The sequence below is a fragment of the Numida meleagris genome, chromosome 13 (genome assembly GCF_002078875.1).
Source record: "Numida meleagris isolate 19003 breed g44 Domestic line chromosome 13, NumMel1.0, whole genome shotgun sequence".
NCBI lineage: Eukaryota > Metazoa > Chordata > Aves > Galliformes > Numididae > Numida > Numida meleagris.
This window is the reverse complement of record NC_034421.1, coordinates 851788-871851: the sequence shown is the minus strand read 5'-3', so window position 1 is coordinate 871851 and position 20064 is coordinate 851788. Positions and strand designations below refer to the sequence as shown.

Genomic DNA, 20064 nt, shown 5'->3' with positions numbered 1-20064 from the left:
GATTTTTTTTTTTAAATTATTTTTAAATCTTTATAAAGTTTTCAGTCTGTGACTTGCAGACCCTTTGGGTCTCTGGACTGACTATTCTCAAGAGATTTGTGAAATATAACCAAGAAAAACCAAGTCTATTGTAAAAGGTTTGCTACGCATTTCCCTTGGAAGAAAGTATGAGGGTTCTGCAAATCAGCAAGTTGAAAACCATTTCTATGGAAAAGTAGAATATTAAGAAGGTTGCATCGGATTGTACTTACATCACAGTGTGAACCATTGTCATTTCAGCAATGCAGTAACCTGCTTGAAGGTATGCCAAAATTTGTGGGCTTTCAAATGACTGCAAGAACTATCTTGAATCTTGAACTTGTTTTGCAAAAGAGAAAAGGATTTAAATCCCTCAAATGTGAAATGTTTTATTTCTAATCTTGGAATACTGCTGGAAGTAGTACAACTAAGGTTTGTTGTTGTTATTGTTGGTTTGTTTAATAGCAGCCATATCATCATATAATTACACTAAAATGTGGGAAAGAAGATAGTGTTATTAGTGATGCTAGGGGAAATTATCAACAGAGCTCTTCTGATCCAGAGTGTACATAGCAGCATGGGAGCCTATCTTAATTTCATTACAATATAGAGCCCTAAATCCTCTCCAGATTATTATTTTCATATGAAGAGTAGGCTGGGTGTATACTTCTCTAAGCTAGTGTACCCACTATTTCCACTCTTCTGCCCACTCTGAATTTCGGAGAGCAGGATGTTATTTATCTCTAGGCTGTACTTAACACCTCTTAAGAAAATAATGCTGTTTTGTTTTCTAGTCCTTGCATAGCGTTTGATTTTACCAGGTAATACCTACTTACACTAATAAAATGAGATAGGATTGGGACTGTGATATCACTAGTACGAATTTTGGGTGGAGAACTGTCAGGGATAGATGCTGTTGTAAAGATGAAATGACCCCCCTGATATTGCGTCAGAAATTGTTATGCTGTGCCTTTTGTGCACCTCACTATAAATCAAAGCACTGCTTCTAGCAGAGGAGGAATGTGGCTTCCTAAATTTGACCCACATTTGTTTCCTGATGTAAATTTAAAATACATGCCTAGAATTCGCACCTTTACAGCTTTTATTCCTGGAAAACAAAGTTGTCATCACTAATCTCCCTGGCCGCAGTGCCTCTCAAGCTGCGCTCTGGGCTGTGCACTGTCCGTGACGGGAGGAGACGGGCACCTTGAGGCAGCTGCACGGGGCACTGGGGCAGCTGCTGAGGTGAGGAGAGGCTGTTGGGGCCTGGTAAAGACAGATGTATCATCTATCATACTTGGATAGAATTACTTTTTTTTTTTTTCCCCTCTTCTTTCCATTTTTTCCTCGGGGAAGTGGGGAGTAAACCCCATGGATATTATTTAATTTTGATGCTCTTCCTTTGTTTTCTGTTTGGAGAAGCAGCAGTGGCTATACCTGGTTCCGTGTGCTGCGCAATTGCCCTAATTGGGGCCAAAACAGTTTTGGGCCGGAGGAGACCTCCACAGATGCCTTGGTGTTGATGGCCTCAGGGGCCCGGCCTCCATCCCCCCCTGAGGGCGCCCGGCCTCCATCTTCCCTCAGGGCGGGGGCGCCCTCAGCCCCGCAGTGGGTGCAGATGCAGCACTGCTCAGCCAGCTGTGTGGAGCCAGGGCGAGGTGAGTGCACAGCAGCCGTAACTAGGCTTGTTTTTCTGCTCTTCAGTTGCATAAAATAGCCAACTGCATAAAATAGCCGACGTTATCTTGCTGGTGGTTGCACTGAAGTGAAAGATTTCCTTCAGCAAATGGTGGGCGCTGCAGTGGAGCTGTGGCGCTCCGTGCTCGCGGTGAGGTGAGGAGCGGCGGTTCCCCACTGCTGGCGGCGGGAACGGGGCACAGTGCAAGCGTAAGGGTGCGGGCACTCAGGTGTTACCTACAGCTAGTGTTGGTGAAAGCAGAGAAATTTAATTGGGAAAATGAGGAAATTTGTGATTAACAGATGAGAACTTGGAGTGTAGACCTGAATGTGAGAAGTAAGGAAAAGCTCTCCACAGCGAAATGAGGCAGGAGGGCTGAAATCCTGCTGCTGTGGAGGGGACGGAATGTGTTTATTTGACTGAAACTTAAGCTTGACAATGACCATTTATCAACAACGTTTGAGCACTTCATTGTTTAAATTGGAAAGAATGTTAAAATTGTACTTAAATTGATCGTGGGCAAATCTCTCTCAAGCATCTGGGGTGAGAGGTATTAGCTTGGGCCAGAAAGCACAGGTCTGACAGCAAAGGTCATGGCCGGTTCTGGTGGATGAGAGAAGCACTGAGCAAAGGGGAACAGTGTAGCACGGAATAGAAGACAACAGCATAAGCAACCCTCCAGTGTGGATGAGAAGAGGCGCAGGTGAGTGGATGAGGCCTGAGGGAGAACAAGTGTCCCGCGTAACGTTAACGTTTCTGGGAGCGCAGAAACCTATGCGTACATTAGCTCTCAGCTTGTTTTGGAATAAAAACTAAAAGCTTCAGATGATTTAGATGGAAGACTAAATTATTTATCCAGTAGAGAAATGAGAGGTAGAAAGCTAAAACTTGCAGTGATTCTGGAAAAAAAATAACCCCTTTCTTTCTTTAAACCTTTGACTTCTGTCATGGTGCCTAGAAGATGTCTGATCTCCCAGATGTACTGTCTTTAAATCGTGATAAATGTGACACAGATAAAAATGTCCTGCATTTCAGCTACAGAGCATACATGAGCAGAACTCTTGGTAATCAAGAGTTCTTGGCTTCTGAAGCCTGTAGACTATTGCCACCTGAGCAGGTGTGCACAGTGAAGATTCCTTAAAATACTCCACAGTACGCTAGTAAACAATTATGCAATTGCTTGTCTATTTGGAGCTGTGATGGCTTTGAACTTAAACTGACGTAACTTTACCTGTGTGTTTTACAGAAATAGTGCCTCACCATAGTTGGTTGAGGAGCTGGTGGGCTAGGTTGGGATTTTTAGGGTAATTAAGATGTTATTTTTACTTTAATAGATGTACATGAAATTCCTTTTAAAAATAAATAAATAGCCATGAACATTATAGCAGATCATGGGTGGGTCACAGCTCAAAACAAACTCATATGGAATGATTTATTCGTAAATACAATGCAGAAAACATTTAATGAAACTGAAAAGATATATTTCCCTATTGTTATATTCATTTCTTAAAAATGACTCTGTTCTTGAAGGAGTTTCCCAGTTTATGACTAGAATCACTCTGTGTGATCTGATTGCTATTAGAATGTAATTGAATGTGAAAATTTGGAGGTTGTGACTGTGCCAAGCATGTTTCATCCTAATATATGATCTGCTTACAACCCATCAAATGATTGACAAAGACAACTGTTTTCAAGTTGATTACTTCAAATTCAGTCTTTGAGGCTGGCTGTTCCTTTTACAAGCCTTAAAGACACACTTCACTGTTACTGAAGTGAGAATTGCTCTTTTGTTTCATTCTGAAATCTTTATAAAAAGACTTTTTTTCCTCAGTAACGAGTTCATATGTATGTGCATACATAAATTTTAAACTTACAGCTTGAGTATCTTTTTCAAATGTGATTTTATGTTTAGAATGTTCAAGGAAGACTGGACATGTTCATGCAAAAAAAAAAAAAGCATTTTCTAATTACTTTATAACTAGAAGTTAGATGTCTTTAAGGGCTGCTGCTTATTCTTCAAACATAAGTCTGCTCCAAGCACATCCACTATGCATGTCAGCAAATACACAATTTCAAATTGTGTTGGGGTAGTTATTTGCCACGTTTCTTATACGTGTTATTTTTCATTTTGCAAATAATTATGCAGTACTGTAAAATTGGCCCTCCATTTTGTTTGGGAGAAATTTACATTTCAACCTCCCCTTCTAATTTTCTTATGTACTGGATAATTTTAGTTACGGTTTTCTTTAGTCTACCTTTGGGAAGCTGCCAATAGAAAGTTTTTTCTGCAGTAGAATAGGACTGCTGAGAACAGAAACAGTGATTCAATTGCCTGCTCTTATGGGGAGCATCGTTCTCAACTGATGCAGTGTTGCAGTGAGATGATTTATCAAAGAACTTCACCTCAGTGTTCCCAGAGTCCCTCAGGTATAGACTAGTAACTCTTCCTGCTGGATTGTAGCACACTACCAGGGCTGCTCTGAAAGTAATGCCTCCCATTTTATGCTCCAGTCTGATACTTTTAGATGAGTGCACAAACAGATCTGTTTTTAAGAGAATGTGGCAGATTTATTTTTGTGTACATGGTATAACAGCCCGAAGGACAACATATTGACAGAATTCTTAGTTTTCTCAAGTTTATGTAGAGTTCTTGACTTGAAGGCTGAAAAGCCTCTTCTTTTCTTTTTAGCAATTGTTTTATTTAACAAAATTTAAAGAATACACAAAGATATCGGTAGCAATGAAAAATTGGTTAGCTGTTACAATATACCTGTGTATATTTAATATTTCCAAAATAAAACTAAAAATAATTGTGCTAGACTTCATATAGGGAGCATTCCGTCATGCTCAGGAAATGTCACACGTTAAAAATGAAACTAGATTCAGAAAATAAAGGATAAAGGTGTTTCCATGTTTTGTTGATACTGTATTAATGCTGCCTGTGGCTGCAGAGCTCCTGCTGGACCTCGAGGAGCGATAAGCTACAGCGGAGCAGGATCATGGCTGCTGTTTTGGTGTCTTGTCCTTTTGGTCAGACTTAGAGCTACTCACATTCTCAGTGAGAACCTGAGCACCCCACTTAATCTTTTCATTGTAGCTTGTGAAAATGAGCAGTATTTTCTTACCAAGCAGTCCCACTAAGTTTGCAGCCTGCACGTTTCTTTGAGACAGTTGGAGTTTTCTATATGCGCTCTTAAGTTTCTCTGTGTTGTGCTTGCTTTTTCTATTCAAATAATTGCTCAAGGTGTTACCAGATTTTGGACAGAGGCATCTCTTCAATGCCTGGATGTCTCGTTCAGCTTGAGCAGTCTTTTCTTAACACAGTGCCATTCTGTTTGGTTGGCTGGTTTTCGTTAGGCCTGGTTGTAATGGCAAGGCTCATTCTAAAAACACCCACAAAACTGTTTTGTCTATTTCTAAATGTATTTGATGACTGCTCTTGAGTGGATGTCTGATAGTGACCAGAGGAATAAGGCTAAACCTTGGCATGTCAGTGTTGTGGGAAAGCAAACAGAATCAATGATGGTTTTGCTCTGATGGGAGTAGCAGCAGAAACCTGTGGGCAGAGCCAGCAGGTGGCTGATCCTCCTCCTCTGGTAGCAAGTGCTACCACAGCCACCACAAGCTCAGAAAACTGTTTTTTTAAATAATGCTAAACTAGATTTGCATTTTAGATATTTAGACTTGTGGTATGACATAATAGCCTTCGAGTTTTGTCTATGGAGAAGTGAACTGCATTAGAAGCTTCATATTGTCTACCCTAGAAAAACAGAAAGGTGAAAATGTTTACTGTGGTGAGAAGTAAATACAGAAGTGTTAGCAGATGAGAAAAAATCGCTGTGCTCTCATTAGCTTTTGCATTTTTTCCATTGCTGCTCTTGCTCTGTACGTTGTGAACATAACAGACATAAGTGCTTATCCCATAATTTAGAAGAGCCTTACTGAGTTCTATCCACACTCAAAAAACCATCAGACATAGTTTTCAAACCTTGCAGTGCAAGTTAGTTACAGTGACAAGCTGACATGGTGCTGCTGTATTCCAGTCTTTTCTCCTGTGGAAAATAAATCAGCATGAATGATCATAAGAGCAAATCCAAACTATGCCACTGATCCCTCTGGGTGGGTGGATCCATCTCAGCACGCTCTGACTGGCTTTTAGGTAACTGAAATTAGTACTGGAAACCGGAATGGAAAAAATGGCTACTATAAATAAGTTAAAGCATCCATAATCACAGATACGCAGTATCTGCTTAATTATAAAACCAAAGCAGACACTTAAGAACCCTTATAGAATTCCAAGGATCCAAACAAAAGAAGAGCTGGAGAGCTTACATAGTTGAGTTGAAGATAGAATTCTTTACTTATAATTCATTAGAAGAAAGTAATGGCATAGTGATTAAATAATATTATACCACATTCACAAACAAAGTCTGCAACTTCCCACCCCCCCCTTTCCTGTAGTTCAAGCCCTGTTTAAATCACTGTAAATCTGCTTCTCACTTACTGTGCTCAGCCATGCCAGTTCATGCACTGCTCTGGATCCAGCTTGCTCTCAGTGCTGGCAGCTGTCCTGACTGCCTAGCACCTTCCATGCTCGGAAAGAGTTGTTTTTAAGCATGGAGCTGACTGGAGCTACAAATGCTCACCTGGGAGGTCAGGCGGCTGCATGCATTCCCTTGCACATTACAGATTCCTTGACTTGGAAGCTAAAAAGCTGCTTGAAATCATTTGTCTGAAACTACAGTAATTCTGCATGGATGGATTCATCTGTATTCCACTCTGGGATGTTTAATTAACGTTAACACTGAAATATGTGGTATGGTTGTTGGTGGGAATCTCTAAGCATTTTGAGCTTTTTTTTTTTTTTTTACATACCAAAACTCATAGCAAATGTTAACAATGACCTTTTCTTCTCATGTAGTTCATCCTCCTTTTTTCACAGTTCATGATTATATTTTCAAATGTAATAGCGTGAAATAACATTTGAGGGATTCCCTACTTACCTTCACATTGTTTTTAATTCTTCCAACACAATCCCATTCTCAGAAGTCTTCTTTGACTACAGGAAAGATATGCATGTAGCCATGGATGGGAGACTTTAATAAAAGAAGTATCTTCTGAAAATTCATGTAGTTCGTAGATAATATTTATGAAGATCTGAATGGTGGGATCGGTAGAGATCGTGTGGCCAAACATGACTGATGATTTATTGACTTTCTCCCAGCAGTGATGGAATGTTATGAGGATGTTTTCTATTCAGGAAAACCAGTCCAATCTAAGAGAAAGATGATTTTTTTCCCTGTGGTACTTCCACTTAGCTATGTTGGATTAAAAACTCCTTTCTGTAATGTTTTTCATTTTTATATTGCTGTAGCAAAGCTCATGTAAGGCAAACTAATATTTTCATTAGTTTAGACTTAACTTTTGTGAAATTCAGAGAGTCCAGACATGCTTTCTTCCTGACAGATAAAATTCTTCTGACTTTCACTTACATACTAGAAGGGTGTATAAATAATATCTCAGAACATTGATTTATGAAGGGTTGGTCATTGCATAGAGTGAAGCTCAGCTACTCAAACCCATGTGGATTTAATGTGTTTAGCGAATGTGAATTTAATAAAGTAGTTAGCTGCAGATTCTAGTGAACCTGAGGAGATTTATGGCGTCATGAGAGAAACCTTACAGTAATTCCTATATTTCATAGCTTGACATAGAGCACTGCTCCAGTAATTTTATGGGCACTTCCATTTATGATTCTTTTTTCAGTTTTCCATAAAATCATATCACAGAGAACTTCATATTCTCCTGACAAATAAAAACAAGAATTTAAAGATTTTGATATACTCCTGGGGTGGGCTAGCTGTAGTCCTTAACCTGATGGATGCTGTAGACAACTTCTGCTGCTGCAAAGTTAGAAGACAATTTCTTGATTTGTATGTTTCATTAGTGTAACATAAATGTATTATTTTATTTTGCTCTGTTTTTCTTCCCTTTAATAGCCACCTAAAAGGAACAGGCACTGAAATGCTAAGAGGGAAGATGAATGATACATTGTAGGGAAAGAGGCTCTATGCCAAATTCCACACATTTACACTGCCAGCATTTATCCACAACGGTGGCAAAATGGAAAACACTTCTGAGCTACTCTGTTATTTATAAGGCAGATAATTCCTTTATTTTTCCTGGTAGGAGACAGCATTGAATAAACTGACTCTTGCTGCTGTCAGGTTAGCTACCAATTTAAATTGTGACACTGTGCAACTCACTTTAACCCATGTCTCCAGCTTCTCCATCTGTAATGAGGAGGTAATAGTGTTTTAGATTATTACTCTGACACTAAGGCTCTTTGCATATGAAAATAATCATCACTTCTGTGAATTTAATCTATTTACTCATTTAAGAAATGTGCAGAAATGCTTTCCAGTGGCATTCAGTATCTTCTACAGTTCCCTTCAAAATCTTATTCTTCAAAGTTATGTAAACACAAAGGGAAGACAATGTCTGGTTTCATGAGGTTGGTTCTGTTAGACGTACTAATTCCTTTCAGTTCCTGTAAGTGGATTTCGTCTTCATAACAGATAGACCCATACTCTAAATTCCAGTCCTCTCATTACATTAAAAATTGAGATAATGCAAGAACAGATTCAACTTCTTTTGCCTTGTAGTCTGATTGGGAATACGTCCTTCCATTGATGTAGTTTGCCATCTTTTTTCTTGCTTTTGAGTTTGTGTGGAAGACAGCATACCAAAGAAGAAACAACAATTCAATGTTTTCTTTTAATTTCAGTGTCCATGTACAGTCTCCATTTTTAAATTTTTTCTTGAATGAAAATTTACATTAATTTCACCTTTAAGATGACGTTCAAGTTTAATTTCTTGTGAAGTTTCAATTAGGACTTTGTTCTGTTTTATTCCTGTACAATGTTTTCTTTTGTAGTTTGTTGGGAACTTAAGCATTACTGGAATTAGAAAACCTGTATATGTTATTATAAGTCTTATTAGGATCCAATAATAATATACTTTAGGACCTGTAAATAAAAAAGTAATGTTACATATTTTTTTCAGTTTAAATATATTCTACCAACTAAGAATATTGTTGCTGAGCCAGATACCTCCAGGACAGGACTTAAGATGTGTCTTGCAAGTGTCTGGGTTTTAGAAATCATGCAGCGTAGAAATCGTGGATGGTAGAAGCCAATAAAAGGTGGAAATTGGGTCACAGGAATATTTCCAATGCCAAAAAAAAACAAGTTAAAGGAAATTGTTGAGCAAGCTATATTTTCTAAGGAACTTTTCTGTTCTCATCTGATTTTGGCATCATTCTGCATTATGGATGTTTGAAACAATTGTAAATTAATCCTGAATTCATTTGGCTGTCGTGAGCTCCTGTCAAAGGCAAACATTTCCAGCAGATATGTCCACTGAAAATAGGAAATATTTTCATTTGAAATGTTACAGCTTTAGTTGTACATCTTCAAAATATATAAATAAGTATTCTTAATTTAAGCAAGAGCTGACAGTGAAAAACTCTGATCCATCAAAGGCTGTTTATTAAGTTAATATTGTTTTGAATAATACTGAATAAAATCAGGATTTTTTCCATAGTGGCTGACAGACAGTTGAATGGGTAGATAATGTATATAGTCTATTTTGTGTCTTTTTTTTCCATTTCAAATGTAGTTTCTTAACAGCTTTGAATATTTTAGCTACAAGCTGTATTGGTGATGCCTACATTTTGCACAAAAGGATTCACCTGGGTGCTCAATATATGAAAACTATGTACATATGCGCATAACTTCTAAGCAAAAGGTCTAGTTACAAAGCCAACAGCTGCTGTGTGTAACTCTTAAAAAGATGCAGCCCATATTTCTCTGAGCAGAAGAATCTCACCTTCCGTATGCAGACATAAGAAAAACTGATGCACCTTAAGTCCACTCCATAGTTCTCCTGATTTGTTTAAAACAGTTCTATATTTGCTTATAAGACAAAGTGACAAGAAAGTTGTGAGTGTATGATCATACATGTACATAACAGACCTATAATATAGGTTGTAAATGAATCCATATGTTATTTATTGGGCTTTATAACATTTAAAATGATCAGTATATTCATAGGTTATTTTTTTGAGACTATATAGGTCTTGGAAGCCAAAACGCGCAGGGAAATGGTGCCTGACCGACCTCATTGGTACCTGTGATGGCACGACTGGCTCTGTGGAAGAGAAGAGAGAAGCAATGTTAATTGCCTTCCCTTTAGGGAGGCTTTTCATGTTTTCTCCCCCACTATCTTTGTAGTTCTACAGGGAAGAAAGGGACAGACTGGCACAACAAGACAAGGCTCTCTGGTCTCCTAGGCTCAAAATGTAGAAATTGATGCTTCAAACTAGTGGTTCATTAGAGAAAGCATTTGTCAGTAATCAGTATTTGGGCAGCTGCTTTTTAAGATCTACTGCAATCTGAACAGTGAAACAGAATGAAACCTCATCAGGTTCACAAGTGGAGCCGAACTGGAGAGGGATAAGTTTCAGCCTGTTTTACTGGCTGACCTTACTGACAAGGATCAGACACACGTGTGTCAGAAGATGCTGGTTTGAGGGAAGGGATTGTGTGGTCAGAGGCATTTGCAATTCTTTATCACCAAGTGGTTGTACTAATTTAGCTCCATCAAACTGCCCTTTCACTGTTGTGTTGACAATTTTCAAATAGAATTGCTGTACTTAGATTTTTCCAGACTGACGGACATACACACTCATCAGCCAAAACTCATACAGTTACAAACTTCTCAGGCATCAAATGATTGACCAGGTTTCAGAAAGTGAAGAATGCCAACAGATGTACAAAAGAGCATTTGGAAATGAAAATCACTGAGAGCTGATTTAAAGTCTTCTAATATTATGTCAGTGTTTATTTGAGTATATCTGCCTGCAATCCTATAACATGTAATATATTTCTCGCATATGAAGAGCATTACTGAGAATGAAATAAGTGTTAAGCTTTAATTGCAGGATTAACATGTCAGCAGTTGGTCCAAACATCTAAATATTATAAATAAACATTCCTAGAAATTATGTTGCTGCACCCAGCATCCAGGCGTGGTGGCCTGGGACAGTTTGGCTTATTCTGAGTAGTGCAGCAATCCTTTAAACAAAATAACGCAACAAAAGTAAAGCCACTTAGGCCATGAAAACCGAATAATCACAGGCCACGATGAAGGCCAATGCCATTTCTGCTAGATACTTAAGTTTTTAAGATACGTTTGTTTAAAAAGAAACCATGAAACCCAGAAAATAAACTTTACCCTATTCTGTTTGTCAAATGATTTACATTACTAATACATTAACTGTTAAAAGGAGAGAACTTAAAAGCAGAAACCTTTTGTATTCTTTGTGTGAATATAGTAAATTTTTTTCTATTATTATTTTTCATAAAGACAGGGACCAGTGTTCTATATTCTCTTTCTTAAAAAAGAAATGTTTGGGATTTTTTTTTCTTTGAAATACTGAGAATAACCTAAAGGCCTGGAATGGAGATTTGGTGTTGGCAGGAAATTGGCCTTCCTGTTGAGCATGTGCTTATTGTTATTCCTATGAAAAAATCTACCTATTTAACCAAGTTTTAGCCCCTTCAGACATAATTCCTAGTAGGATCTCTGCTTGCTAGTTGTTACTAGCAAAATCTTTGGGAATTCCATTGCTTAATTACTCTTTTAATCACTCTCTGCCCGGGTTGGATGCATAGCAGCTCCACAGAGCTTTCGGGTATGCTCTGTCCCCTTAATGTGACTATACTTTAGGTGCCTTTCAATGTAGACCTTTTGGTACAGTAAATTCAGCTTCTGTGACTGTTTGTGCAGGTGATTCAACCTAACCCTGCTGGCTCAGGATGTCAGTCCATCTCACTTGCCTGGACTTGGAGACAGTAAGAAACAAGTAGAAAAAAATAACATCTTAAAATAATTACAGCTGTTTCTGAAGTGTTTGACCACAGATGTAGAGCCCAAGTAGGTGAATTACTTGTAGTAAACTCTAACCATCTTGCCATGTATCTGCCCTACTACTCTGCTGGTAGCTCCCGTCCCATAACAAGGCTACAGAACACATGGAACGCTAGCTTTGCGGTCACAGCAGTTCACTGCTCTGGATGTTAAAATTTAACAAATGGACAGCACTTCAATTTCACATGCTCAGCAGCGAACTGTAGTTTTTTTTTCCCCCCAGTTTTGTTCTTAGGAATTAGCATAAATAATTATGGACGCACACTGTAGATGTGGCTAGTAGGGAAGGAGTACAGTGTGGAAAAGGTTGGTCTTCTGTGATGTAAGCAGCAGTTAATGGCTGTAAAGAATGTGCAGATACTGAGCCTTTCCACCTGCTATTAAGAGAGTTACGAAACATGCTAGTTTCTCGTGATTACATTGGTTTAAGGACCTTGATCTGTCAATGGGACTCTGCAAATCTCCTGAACTGCAAAAATTCTGAATTAACTTTCTATGTACCACAACACCAGTCATCTTTTAAAAAACCCTGCGTCTTGGTTCCAACACACCTGAGAATAAAAGCTGCTGTGAAGAACATTTTTTGAAAAAATTACATGCTTGTAATGCTATAATGCATTGGAATGTACAGCAATAATAGTGGAGTAGCACAATCCTAGGCTGCAGCAAATGACAACAAGCCCAAATGCAGCAGCTGTAGATACAGAAACAAAGGAAGAAGAACTGCTTGCCTTCGGAAGGCCTCAGGAACAAAAGCATCTCCAGAGAGATCCCCCTGCCTCCACTGCCAGCCCTTAAGGGAGGGCTGGGAAGGGGTGGATCCTGGCTGCACCCTTCCGGTCACACAGCTGCATTGCATTGCTTGCACCTGAGCTCCCCTGGCTGGCCCTGCCTTCCCCCCAGCTGCTCCATCACTGCTTCAGGCCGTGACTTAGCATTTCTGCTACACTCACGAAATGTAAAATTTTGGCAGAAATGAAAATAAAATAAAGCCTTACTAGAAGATATCAGAGCACTGTTGTGGAGGTAAACAGAATAGACTGCCCATACTGAATTTTAGTGTCTGAGGGCTGAACAAGGTACGATGTGGGAGAAGTTCGCTGGTGTGATCTGCTCTTTTATTGACATACTCATGCAAATATCTCGAGTAGCATGGATAATTGTAATGACAAATATTTAAAAACCTAGCAAGAAAATATTACAAAACACTAGTCTTTTTTTTTTTTCTAAAGAAAACAACCAGACTCAGCAAGAGTAAAAACCTGATATTATAGGGTATTAAAAAACAGCCATTAAGACTTTTTGCCCTGCAAATTAGTATTTTCAGAGATGCAAATTATAGTCCTGTGCTTCCTGCCAACAATCTGTAGGCAACACGGTTTTTCTCTTCAACTGTTAATTTATTTCTCTTTAAAGAGTGTGTGTACATGAGTTAACCAAGCTTTCCCCTGTACCTGCTTTTTGGAGCAGAACCATCTTTCTAGCGGTGCTCTATAGGAGCAAAGCTCCCTCCCCCTTCACAGAAGATGGCACCATTCAGAAAGAGTTGTTTCAGAACATACTCGGTTTAATGACAGGATCAGTGAACACAGCAATGCTTTCTTGGCAACAGGTAGAAAAGCTGGCAGCTAATCAGTTTCTCTGGAACAGTTTATTGGCATTACATCTCTGCTTTAGAAACTTGGATTTCACTTCTTATTTTGTTTTTCTGTTCCCCTGGTTCATTTCCGTTATCATTTTTTTTTCCTAATGATACATAAAAATAACACGCTGCGTTCTTTGTCCTGAAGAAATAATTAGTTGCTTTTTAAATTTGTAAGGAGGCGGATTTGGTAAGAATTCTAGTTATGGGTATACATTATCCAATAACAAAAAAGGTAGCTAAATGAACATCCTTGACAGCAGAGAAGGAAAGGAAATAATTTAAAGAGATAAGTGTTAAATGTCCATCATCACCACTGCTGAACTTATGTAATATATTCAATGCATAAGTATTTTGCCTTAGGATTTAATTTTGCCCTTCTGCTGAAGTGAAATACTTAAATTCGTATTTTGAAGTCCACAAATCAGAATTCAGGGCAATGGTTATTAGGTTAAGACACTCTGCTGTGCCTTGTGAACACAAAATGTTAGTGTTTGGTTACTTTTTTTAATCTGAATCGTTAAACAGGCATTTTCCACATCCATACACTTCCTTAAGAACAAGGCAAAAAATAGTCAGAGTCACTGAGGAAAAGGACAACAAGAGTTAGCAGCTGGCTAGTATGGCTTCTGGAAAACTTGAAACTTTTCTTAATGCTTGTCACAGCAACAGCCCAAAAATTTAGTTTAAACTTTGCGTGACAATATAATGTATTTATTAGTCTTTATAATGTTCTTCACCAAATCTGGAAATAATGCAAGAAAGGATTTTTCTTTGTTTGTTGGTTTTTGTTGTATCTTTTCCCCAGAAGTTTAGTTTAGCTATGTCTAGATCAAGTAACCCTTCCTCGGTAAGTCCAAAATGGCACTCACGTGGCACTACAAACTTAAATGAATGGCCTCCTGAAGGATAGGTGGCTATGAAGAATGCATTCTTTTGGGGAAAGTGCTGCCATGATCTCTAACATCTTTTTAAAACTGGAAAAAAAAAAATCCAGGCAAATTACCGTAATAATAAGTAGTAATGAGTTTAAGACAAGTATCAAATTGCTTTCTGGCTTTGTTTAGACACTCTTAGCTGCTTGGAATGCAAATGTTCTCAGGAGTTAGCTATTGCTACAAATATTTTAAATTTGTTGTTGTGCATATGATAATTGAAAAAATATGTTTTTATGCAAACAAACATCAGCTCTCAGTTGCAGAAATTAATATACAGGAAAAATCTCTGCCAGTCCGGTGAAGTAAACCCCATGCACATTTCTATAGCTGAGGAAACAATCTACAGACTCTGGTTATGTTAGGTAGTCGGAAGAGCACTTGCAGGGAGCTTTTGCTATGACTGCTACGCTTCCACTTAACCAAGAGGTCAGAAGCAACATGAGTCCTCTGGTCCTCTGATTCTTGAACTGAGAAGCAGATGAGCTCAGACAGGTAGACTGCATTGGTTTCCCTCTCCAGCACAGTCGCTGACCAGCTGTTCAAATGGATAAATCACACCAGTTTTTTTCCCAAGCTTGCATCACAATCTTGGATCCATTTCTTAATTATAACCTTACATTCCTTATTTCTAAATTATTCCTTAAATCTAAAATTTCTGATGGACATTTTCCTTGAACAAAATTCACACTCAAATGTCTGAAGCACTGTTAAATCACAGTGGACACGGTGTATTTTAGACATAACTTGGTTTTAGAATACTTGTACTTGACAGACTGAAAAATGGTTAAATTTGAAAATGATTGGTCCCATTGACCTAATCAATTACTATTACAAGTATATACTACTTATTTTTATGTCATGCACTCATGGCTTGAAGGGTTTTGTAGGAAATTGATAAAAGAGATGGAATCGTAGCCCAAAAATCTTCAGAGTTCAGCAACTGCCATTCAATAAACATACTGACATGTGAGTGACTTTAATCATAAATATGTTTTTTAAAATCCTGTCTGTACTGTGTTAAAACACTAATGACTACCAGGCCATAACACAACGTGACTAGAAATACTGAGTTACTCTAACCAGCAAATACGGACAGTGATCAACAATATCTGGGGTGTTCATATAAGACTCATTATATTTTAGGTTAATACCTTGCACATCATGTCAGCTAAGGAAAACAGTATGGATGTAAACAGTCATCTGGAAGCAAGATCTCTGAGAATGATTAGGCAATACAAAGAGGGAGAAGGTTAGGAATACATGCAGTGTGAGTTAGTAGAAATAGAAGCTGCGCCTAAATTCCGCACTAAAAGTCACGCCTCAGAAAAGGGCTGTACTGAACATTTAAGACTTTTTTTTGTATTTTTAAACTTGTACATTTCTCAATAAAGTATCTAAATTTCATTTAAAATAATATTTATATTTCTCAGAAACATAATGTTCAGTGGTTTTAGTTCTTTGTTGAGAACTTATTTTTTGAGCTCTCGGAAAAGCGTCTTGTATTTAATTTGGACACTTCCAGCATTCTTCTTCCCAGAGTTTTCAGCACTGGAAATAACATTAAAAATCTCTCTTGGTTCTGCTCTTTTCATCTTGCTTCTTCTCTGCCTCTCGGTTGCATTCATACGCTACAATTTACAGAATAATAAATACAAGAGTAACCACTGGTCATTCTGACTCCCTGATTTCCTTTCAGGGCTTTCTGCTTTTATTTTTAAGCTTAGTCACTGCTATTATAAAAATATTTGTTGGCTTCAGAAAAGTTTCAAAGCAATTTGGACTATGACTCGGTTGTGTCCTGTTGCTCATGCAGATACAATAGGCCATATGTACACCTTGTCTAACTGACCACCAAAAAGGACCAACCTCCTTTTTTAACAAATATTCAGTGTACTTTCAGCTTTTCATACTGTGTAACACTTAAAATGCTGTTGGAATAGTTTACTCCATCTTTATGTAGAAGTGTTATTCCTGGTAAAAGTTACAAAAATCTCATTGGTAGCCAAAGTGAATAGGTTCGAGTTTGGTCTACTTTTATCAGGTCTAGTGCTTGAATGTGGTGCAGGAATATAACAGCTGTCCTGAACTGCCCGGGACCTTCATGTTTCCAGAGTGACATGCTTACTAGAGTCCAGTCTTATCTCAGCAATTGTCTGTGTTCTGGATCTGGAATTTATATTCTGTTTCCACCTTCACATCTCAAGAAATAATTTTTGGGGGTGTCTTCATTTTATTCATTTCTTCACATAATGCTTATTGAATTACATGACATTTACTATGATGTTTCAGTAGTACATGTTTTTTTTTTCTGCAGGGGTTGTAAATCATCTGCAGAGTAGATGTTTGGCTACCTCTGAAATTTCTGATATTAAATGTGAGAAAAATGCTTTTCCTTAGCTGGAGCCATGTGGACATATACACTTTATTTTTTGAGCCATGTATTGCAGAAAGTAACTCTGTTTCTCATATTTCACACAATTTTTTTGTCTGATTTATCTTTTTCATCATATTTTTCATGAAACTGAGTTGCATTTCAGCCATTTACAGTACCAAGCCATGTAAGAGCGAGAAACAGCGGAAATGGGAAAAGAATAAACAATGTAATTCTTAATCAGTTACTGCTTTTGATACTTTCAACACGGTGATCGTTAATGCAGAAAGCTCTGGAAGCTTTAGTAAGCTGGCTTGATCATCTGAAGAATGCCAGTACTTCTTAGGGAAAGTTCATGATTCATACTCAAGGATTAAGCCAAAAGAATCTTGTGACCTAAGCAGCCTGGCTCTCCAGTGGTAAAAATGGGATTTTCTTATCTTCGCAAAAATAATAACTGAGACAGAGAGCAGGGATGGAAACAGACAGTATACATTTGATTTAAGAGGTAGCAATGCTCAGACAACGTAAGGGGAATTGCTGTTTTGCAAATTGTGTCGTGATAGAAAAATAAACTACAGTATATGAAGTGTTCCTCGGAGATGAATCACAGCATGTCTGAGAAGCAGCAAAAATATGAACTGTAACAAGAAACGATAGATATTTTGTCTTCAGTGTCTTGAGCGATCCTTAGGAAATGTTTAGTCATTCACCTGGTAATTCAGGAAATCGCTCCTCCCTGGGTATTAATCACTTAAAAATGATCACATTAACATGTTTTACATTATCGTAGGTCACCAATGCAAGAAGACTGGGTGCGAGATTTGGAGTGATGACATGAAATCTGATCCTATTTCTAATAATAAATATTTACTTGACAGAGTCAGTCAGCTTCAATATTATAGTTTCTCCATTTCTGCGACTGAGATAATAATTTAGCATTTGATTTAGTTGTTTAGACTCTTGCAAAAATGACCTTTGAAATCTGAACAATAAAGGATACAATACATGGGAGCATTGCAAACTGACTCCCCGACCAAGAAAGTCGCATAAACGCATATCCTTTGGTGGAGCTCACTGATATAAACAACCTCAGTTATATTTAGATCCACATTTGGGTGCCTTGCCACCCCTGTCGTCTCTCTTGATTCTTAGTTTAGGGTTTTAATTAATATTTCATAGATGATAAGGAAATAGAAAATAAGATGCAAAAGCTCTAGCTATCATTACTTTTTTGAGAAAAGCAAAACATTACTGGTACAATATAACTCCAGTCTTGTTTTGCCTTCATTTCCTTTGAAGAGAGGATCAATACTAGCAAGGAAAACATTGTGCAAATCTGATGGTTTAAAAACCATGGAGTCAATTCCTCAGCATTTCCTTAGCATTCACAGTGCAGAAACATCTGATAGGTATGGAGAGAATTTTCAGTAGCAGCTTTTGTGGGAAATGCCTAGGCAGGTAATAGCAAGCTCCTTTCTGGGCAGTGCTTTGCATTGGCTTATGTGCTGTGCAAATCAATGATGAGGGAATGATGCTGCAAGGGACACATGCAGGCACAGCAGCCATTTTGATAACATCCAACTGTTCTGTTGAGGAAACTGTACATTTAAAGCTTCTTGATCTGTAGGGAAAAATTACCATCATTATGCTCCCGCGCTCAGTTGCAACATCTCCAATTCATGTTTATTCATACATGCCTTTGCAATCCTGTTGAGTTGCAGTGGGAATAAAACAAATTATACAATGAAAAAGTATAAATCATTGCAGTATATAATGCAATTTCCATCACTGCTGCTAGAAACCGCTCAAATAACAGTAATTTTTAATCTTCTATAAAACATATTGGTGCATTTAAATTCTAATTCTCTTTTGTGACATTTGGAGAAAAAGTAGACAAATTGCATTAAGAAAGTCAGTTTCCAGACGACAATACCTTAAACAGTTTCAGAAATTACAGTCTAAATCTTTCAAGATTTTCCTTCAATTTCAGCAGCACACCATGCCTTGGTAAGAAGTGGAAGCAGTCCTTTAGAGATGCATCCTGCACACTCCTCTTGCCCCCCTTGGTGAAAAAAGGATGAGATACTGTCAGGACAGCCATAGCTTTCTGCAACACAAAGCTGAAGTTGTAAGACTGTTGCCATAAGTAAGCAGAAGCAGTGTCCGGCAGTCCATGCCCCGCAGTGCTGCTGTTCTTCCCTTGTTTTTGCAAACATTGCGACCTTTGTAGGCAGCCAGGGCTGCTTATTTCTTGTCATTACAACTATATGAAAAAAAGAAAAGTGAGACAGAGCTACCTCTAGTAGACTAATATTAATATGGTGAATAATTATGCCATCAAGAAAACTACATAGGTTTTCAAGGAAGCCAAGCATCTGCACATAGACAATTTCTGTCTTACAGCGGAACGCTATTCAGTGTTTGAGAACACTGAGAATGGAAAAAAAAGCCTTTGCTACACCTCCTTCAAGGCAGACAGGAGTGTGTTTATTTTCACCAAATATCCATACATGTATGACACTCTCTCAGAAATGGTCAGTTGCTGGAAGAGTAACACCTTATTATTCCTTACGATATATATCCTGCACCTGCATCTCCTGTATGTGTGCTCCAAAGACAGGAGGAAGGAAGTCCTGAAAGACTTCCTATGTATTCACTTGTGAGCTCCCATTGGGAAACCAAGGCAAAGGACGCGGTTCACATACAAATGGGCAAAGGTATCTACATTCCACAGTGCCAAGCAACCATCAAATCCTGAAGAAATTCCTAGTCCTCATTCTTGTCTTACTTCAGGCATCTGGGAATCACTGAAGTCTTGCAAATAATTGAGAATATTAGACCTCTGGTTACCGATCATTTCGCAGAAGTATGTATTTCATCCATCTGTCCTGATTTTCTTTTTGCTTTTACCCCACATTGTGAGACAGGATATTAAAATAAGTTCTTCATATTTCTTTGTCAGTGTAACAACATTTTCCAGGCAAAATGTGTCACACCTTTCTCCAGTGTACTGTTATTTCTCTAGAGCCATAAAAGTTGGCACATGGTAAATGCCAGTGGTGCTTAAAAGCCTGTCTTGGTGGGGAAAAGGATGGCAAAAATAGTATGGACACTTCTGTAAGGAAAAAAAAAAAAGAAACACTTTTGTAAAATAGCTGTTCAATAAAATACATAAAAATGCCACTAGTATGAAGGACAAACGCAGGAAGAAGCTCTTTTCTTTGCACTGTTATTATCTGTAATTAATGCGCTCGCCTCAAATTTCCGCCAGCAGCCCCGATACCGCATCATTGTGCATTATCTCCTTGTTTCTCCTTGTTTTATCACGCTGTGTACCATTATGAGAATGTAATGAAAAGTGATATTTGGGATATCAGGATCTCTAATAATATACATTGTTTGCTAATTTTAGTTTAGATAC

The 20064-nt window shown here is 38.1% G+C and overlaps 1 long non-coding RNA gene across 2 annotated transcripts in view; it reads right to left on the bottom strand.

Moving 5' to 3' along the window:
* LOC110405687 overlaps window positions 26–20064 on the bottom strand; it is a 36543-nt gene continuing 16504 nt past the window's right edge. The window contains exons 3-4 of one of the 2 annotated variants that reach the window (XR_002443068.1): window positions 6700–19758; window positions 26–5748 (exon numbers count right to left, since the gene is read on the bottom strand). This is a non-coding gene — a long non-coding RNA (uncharacterized LOC110405687). Of the gene's footprint in view, window positions 5749–6699; window positions 19759–20064 lie in introns of those variants that run through there. The other variant, XR_002443067.1, reaches the window with a different exon arrangement.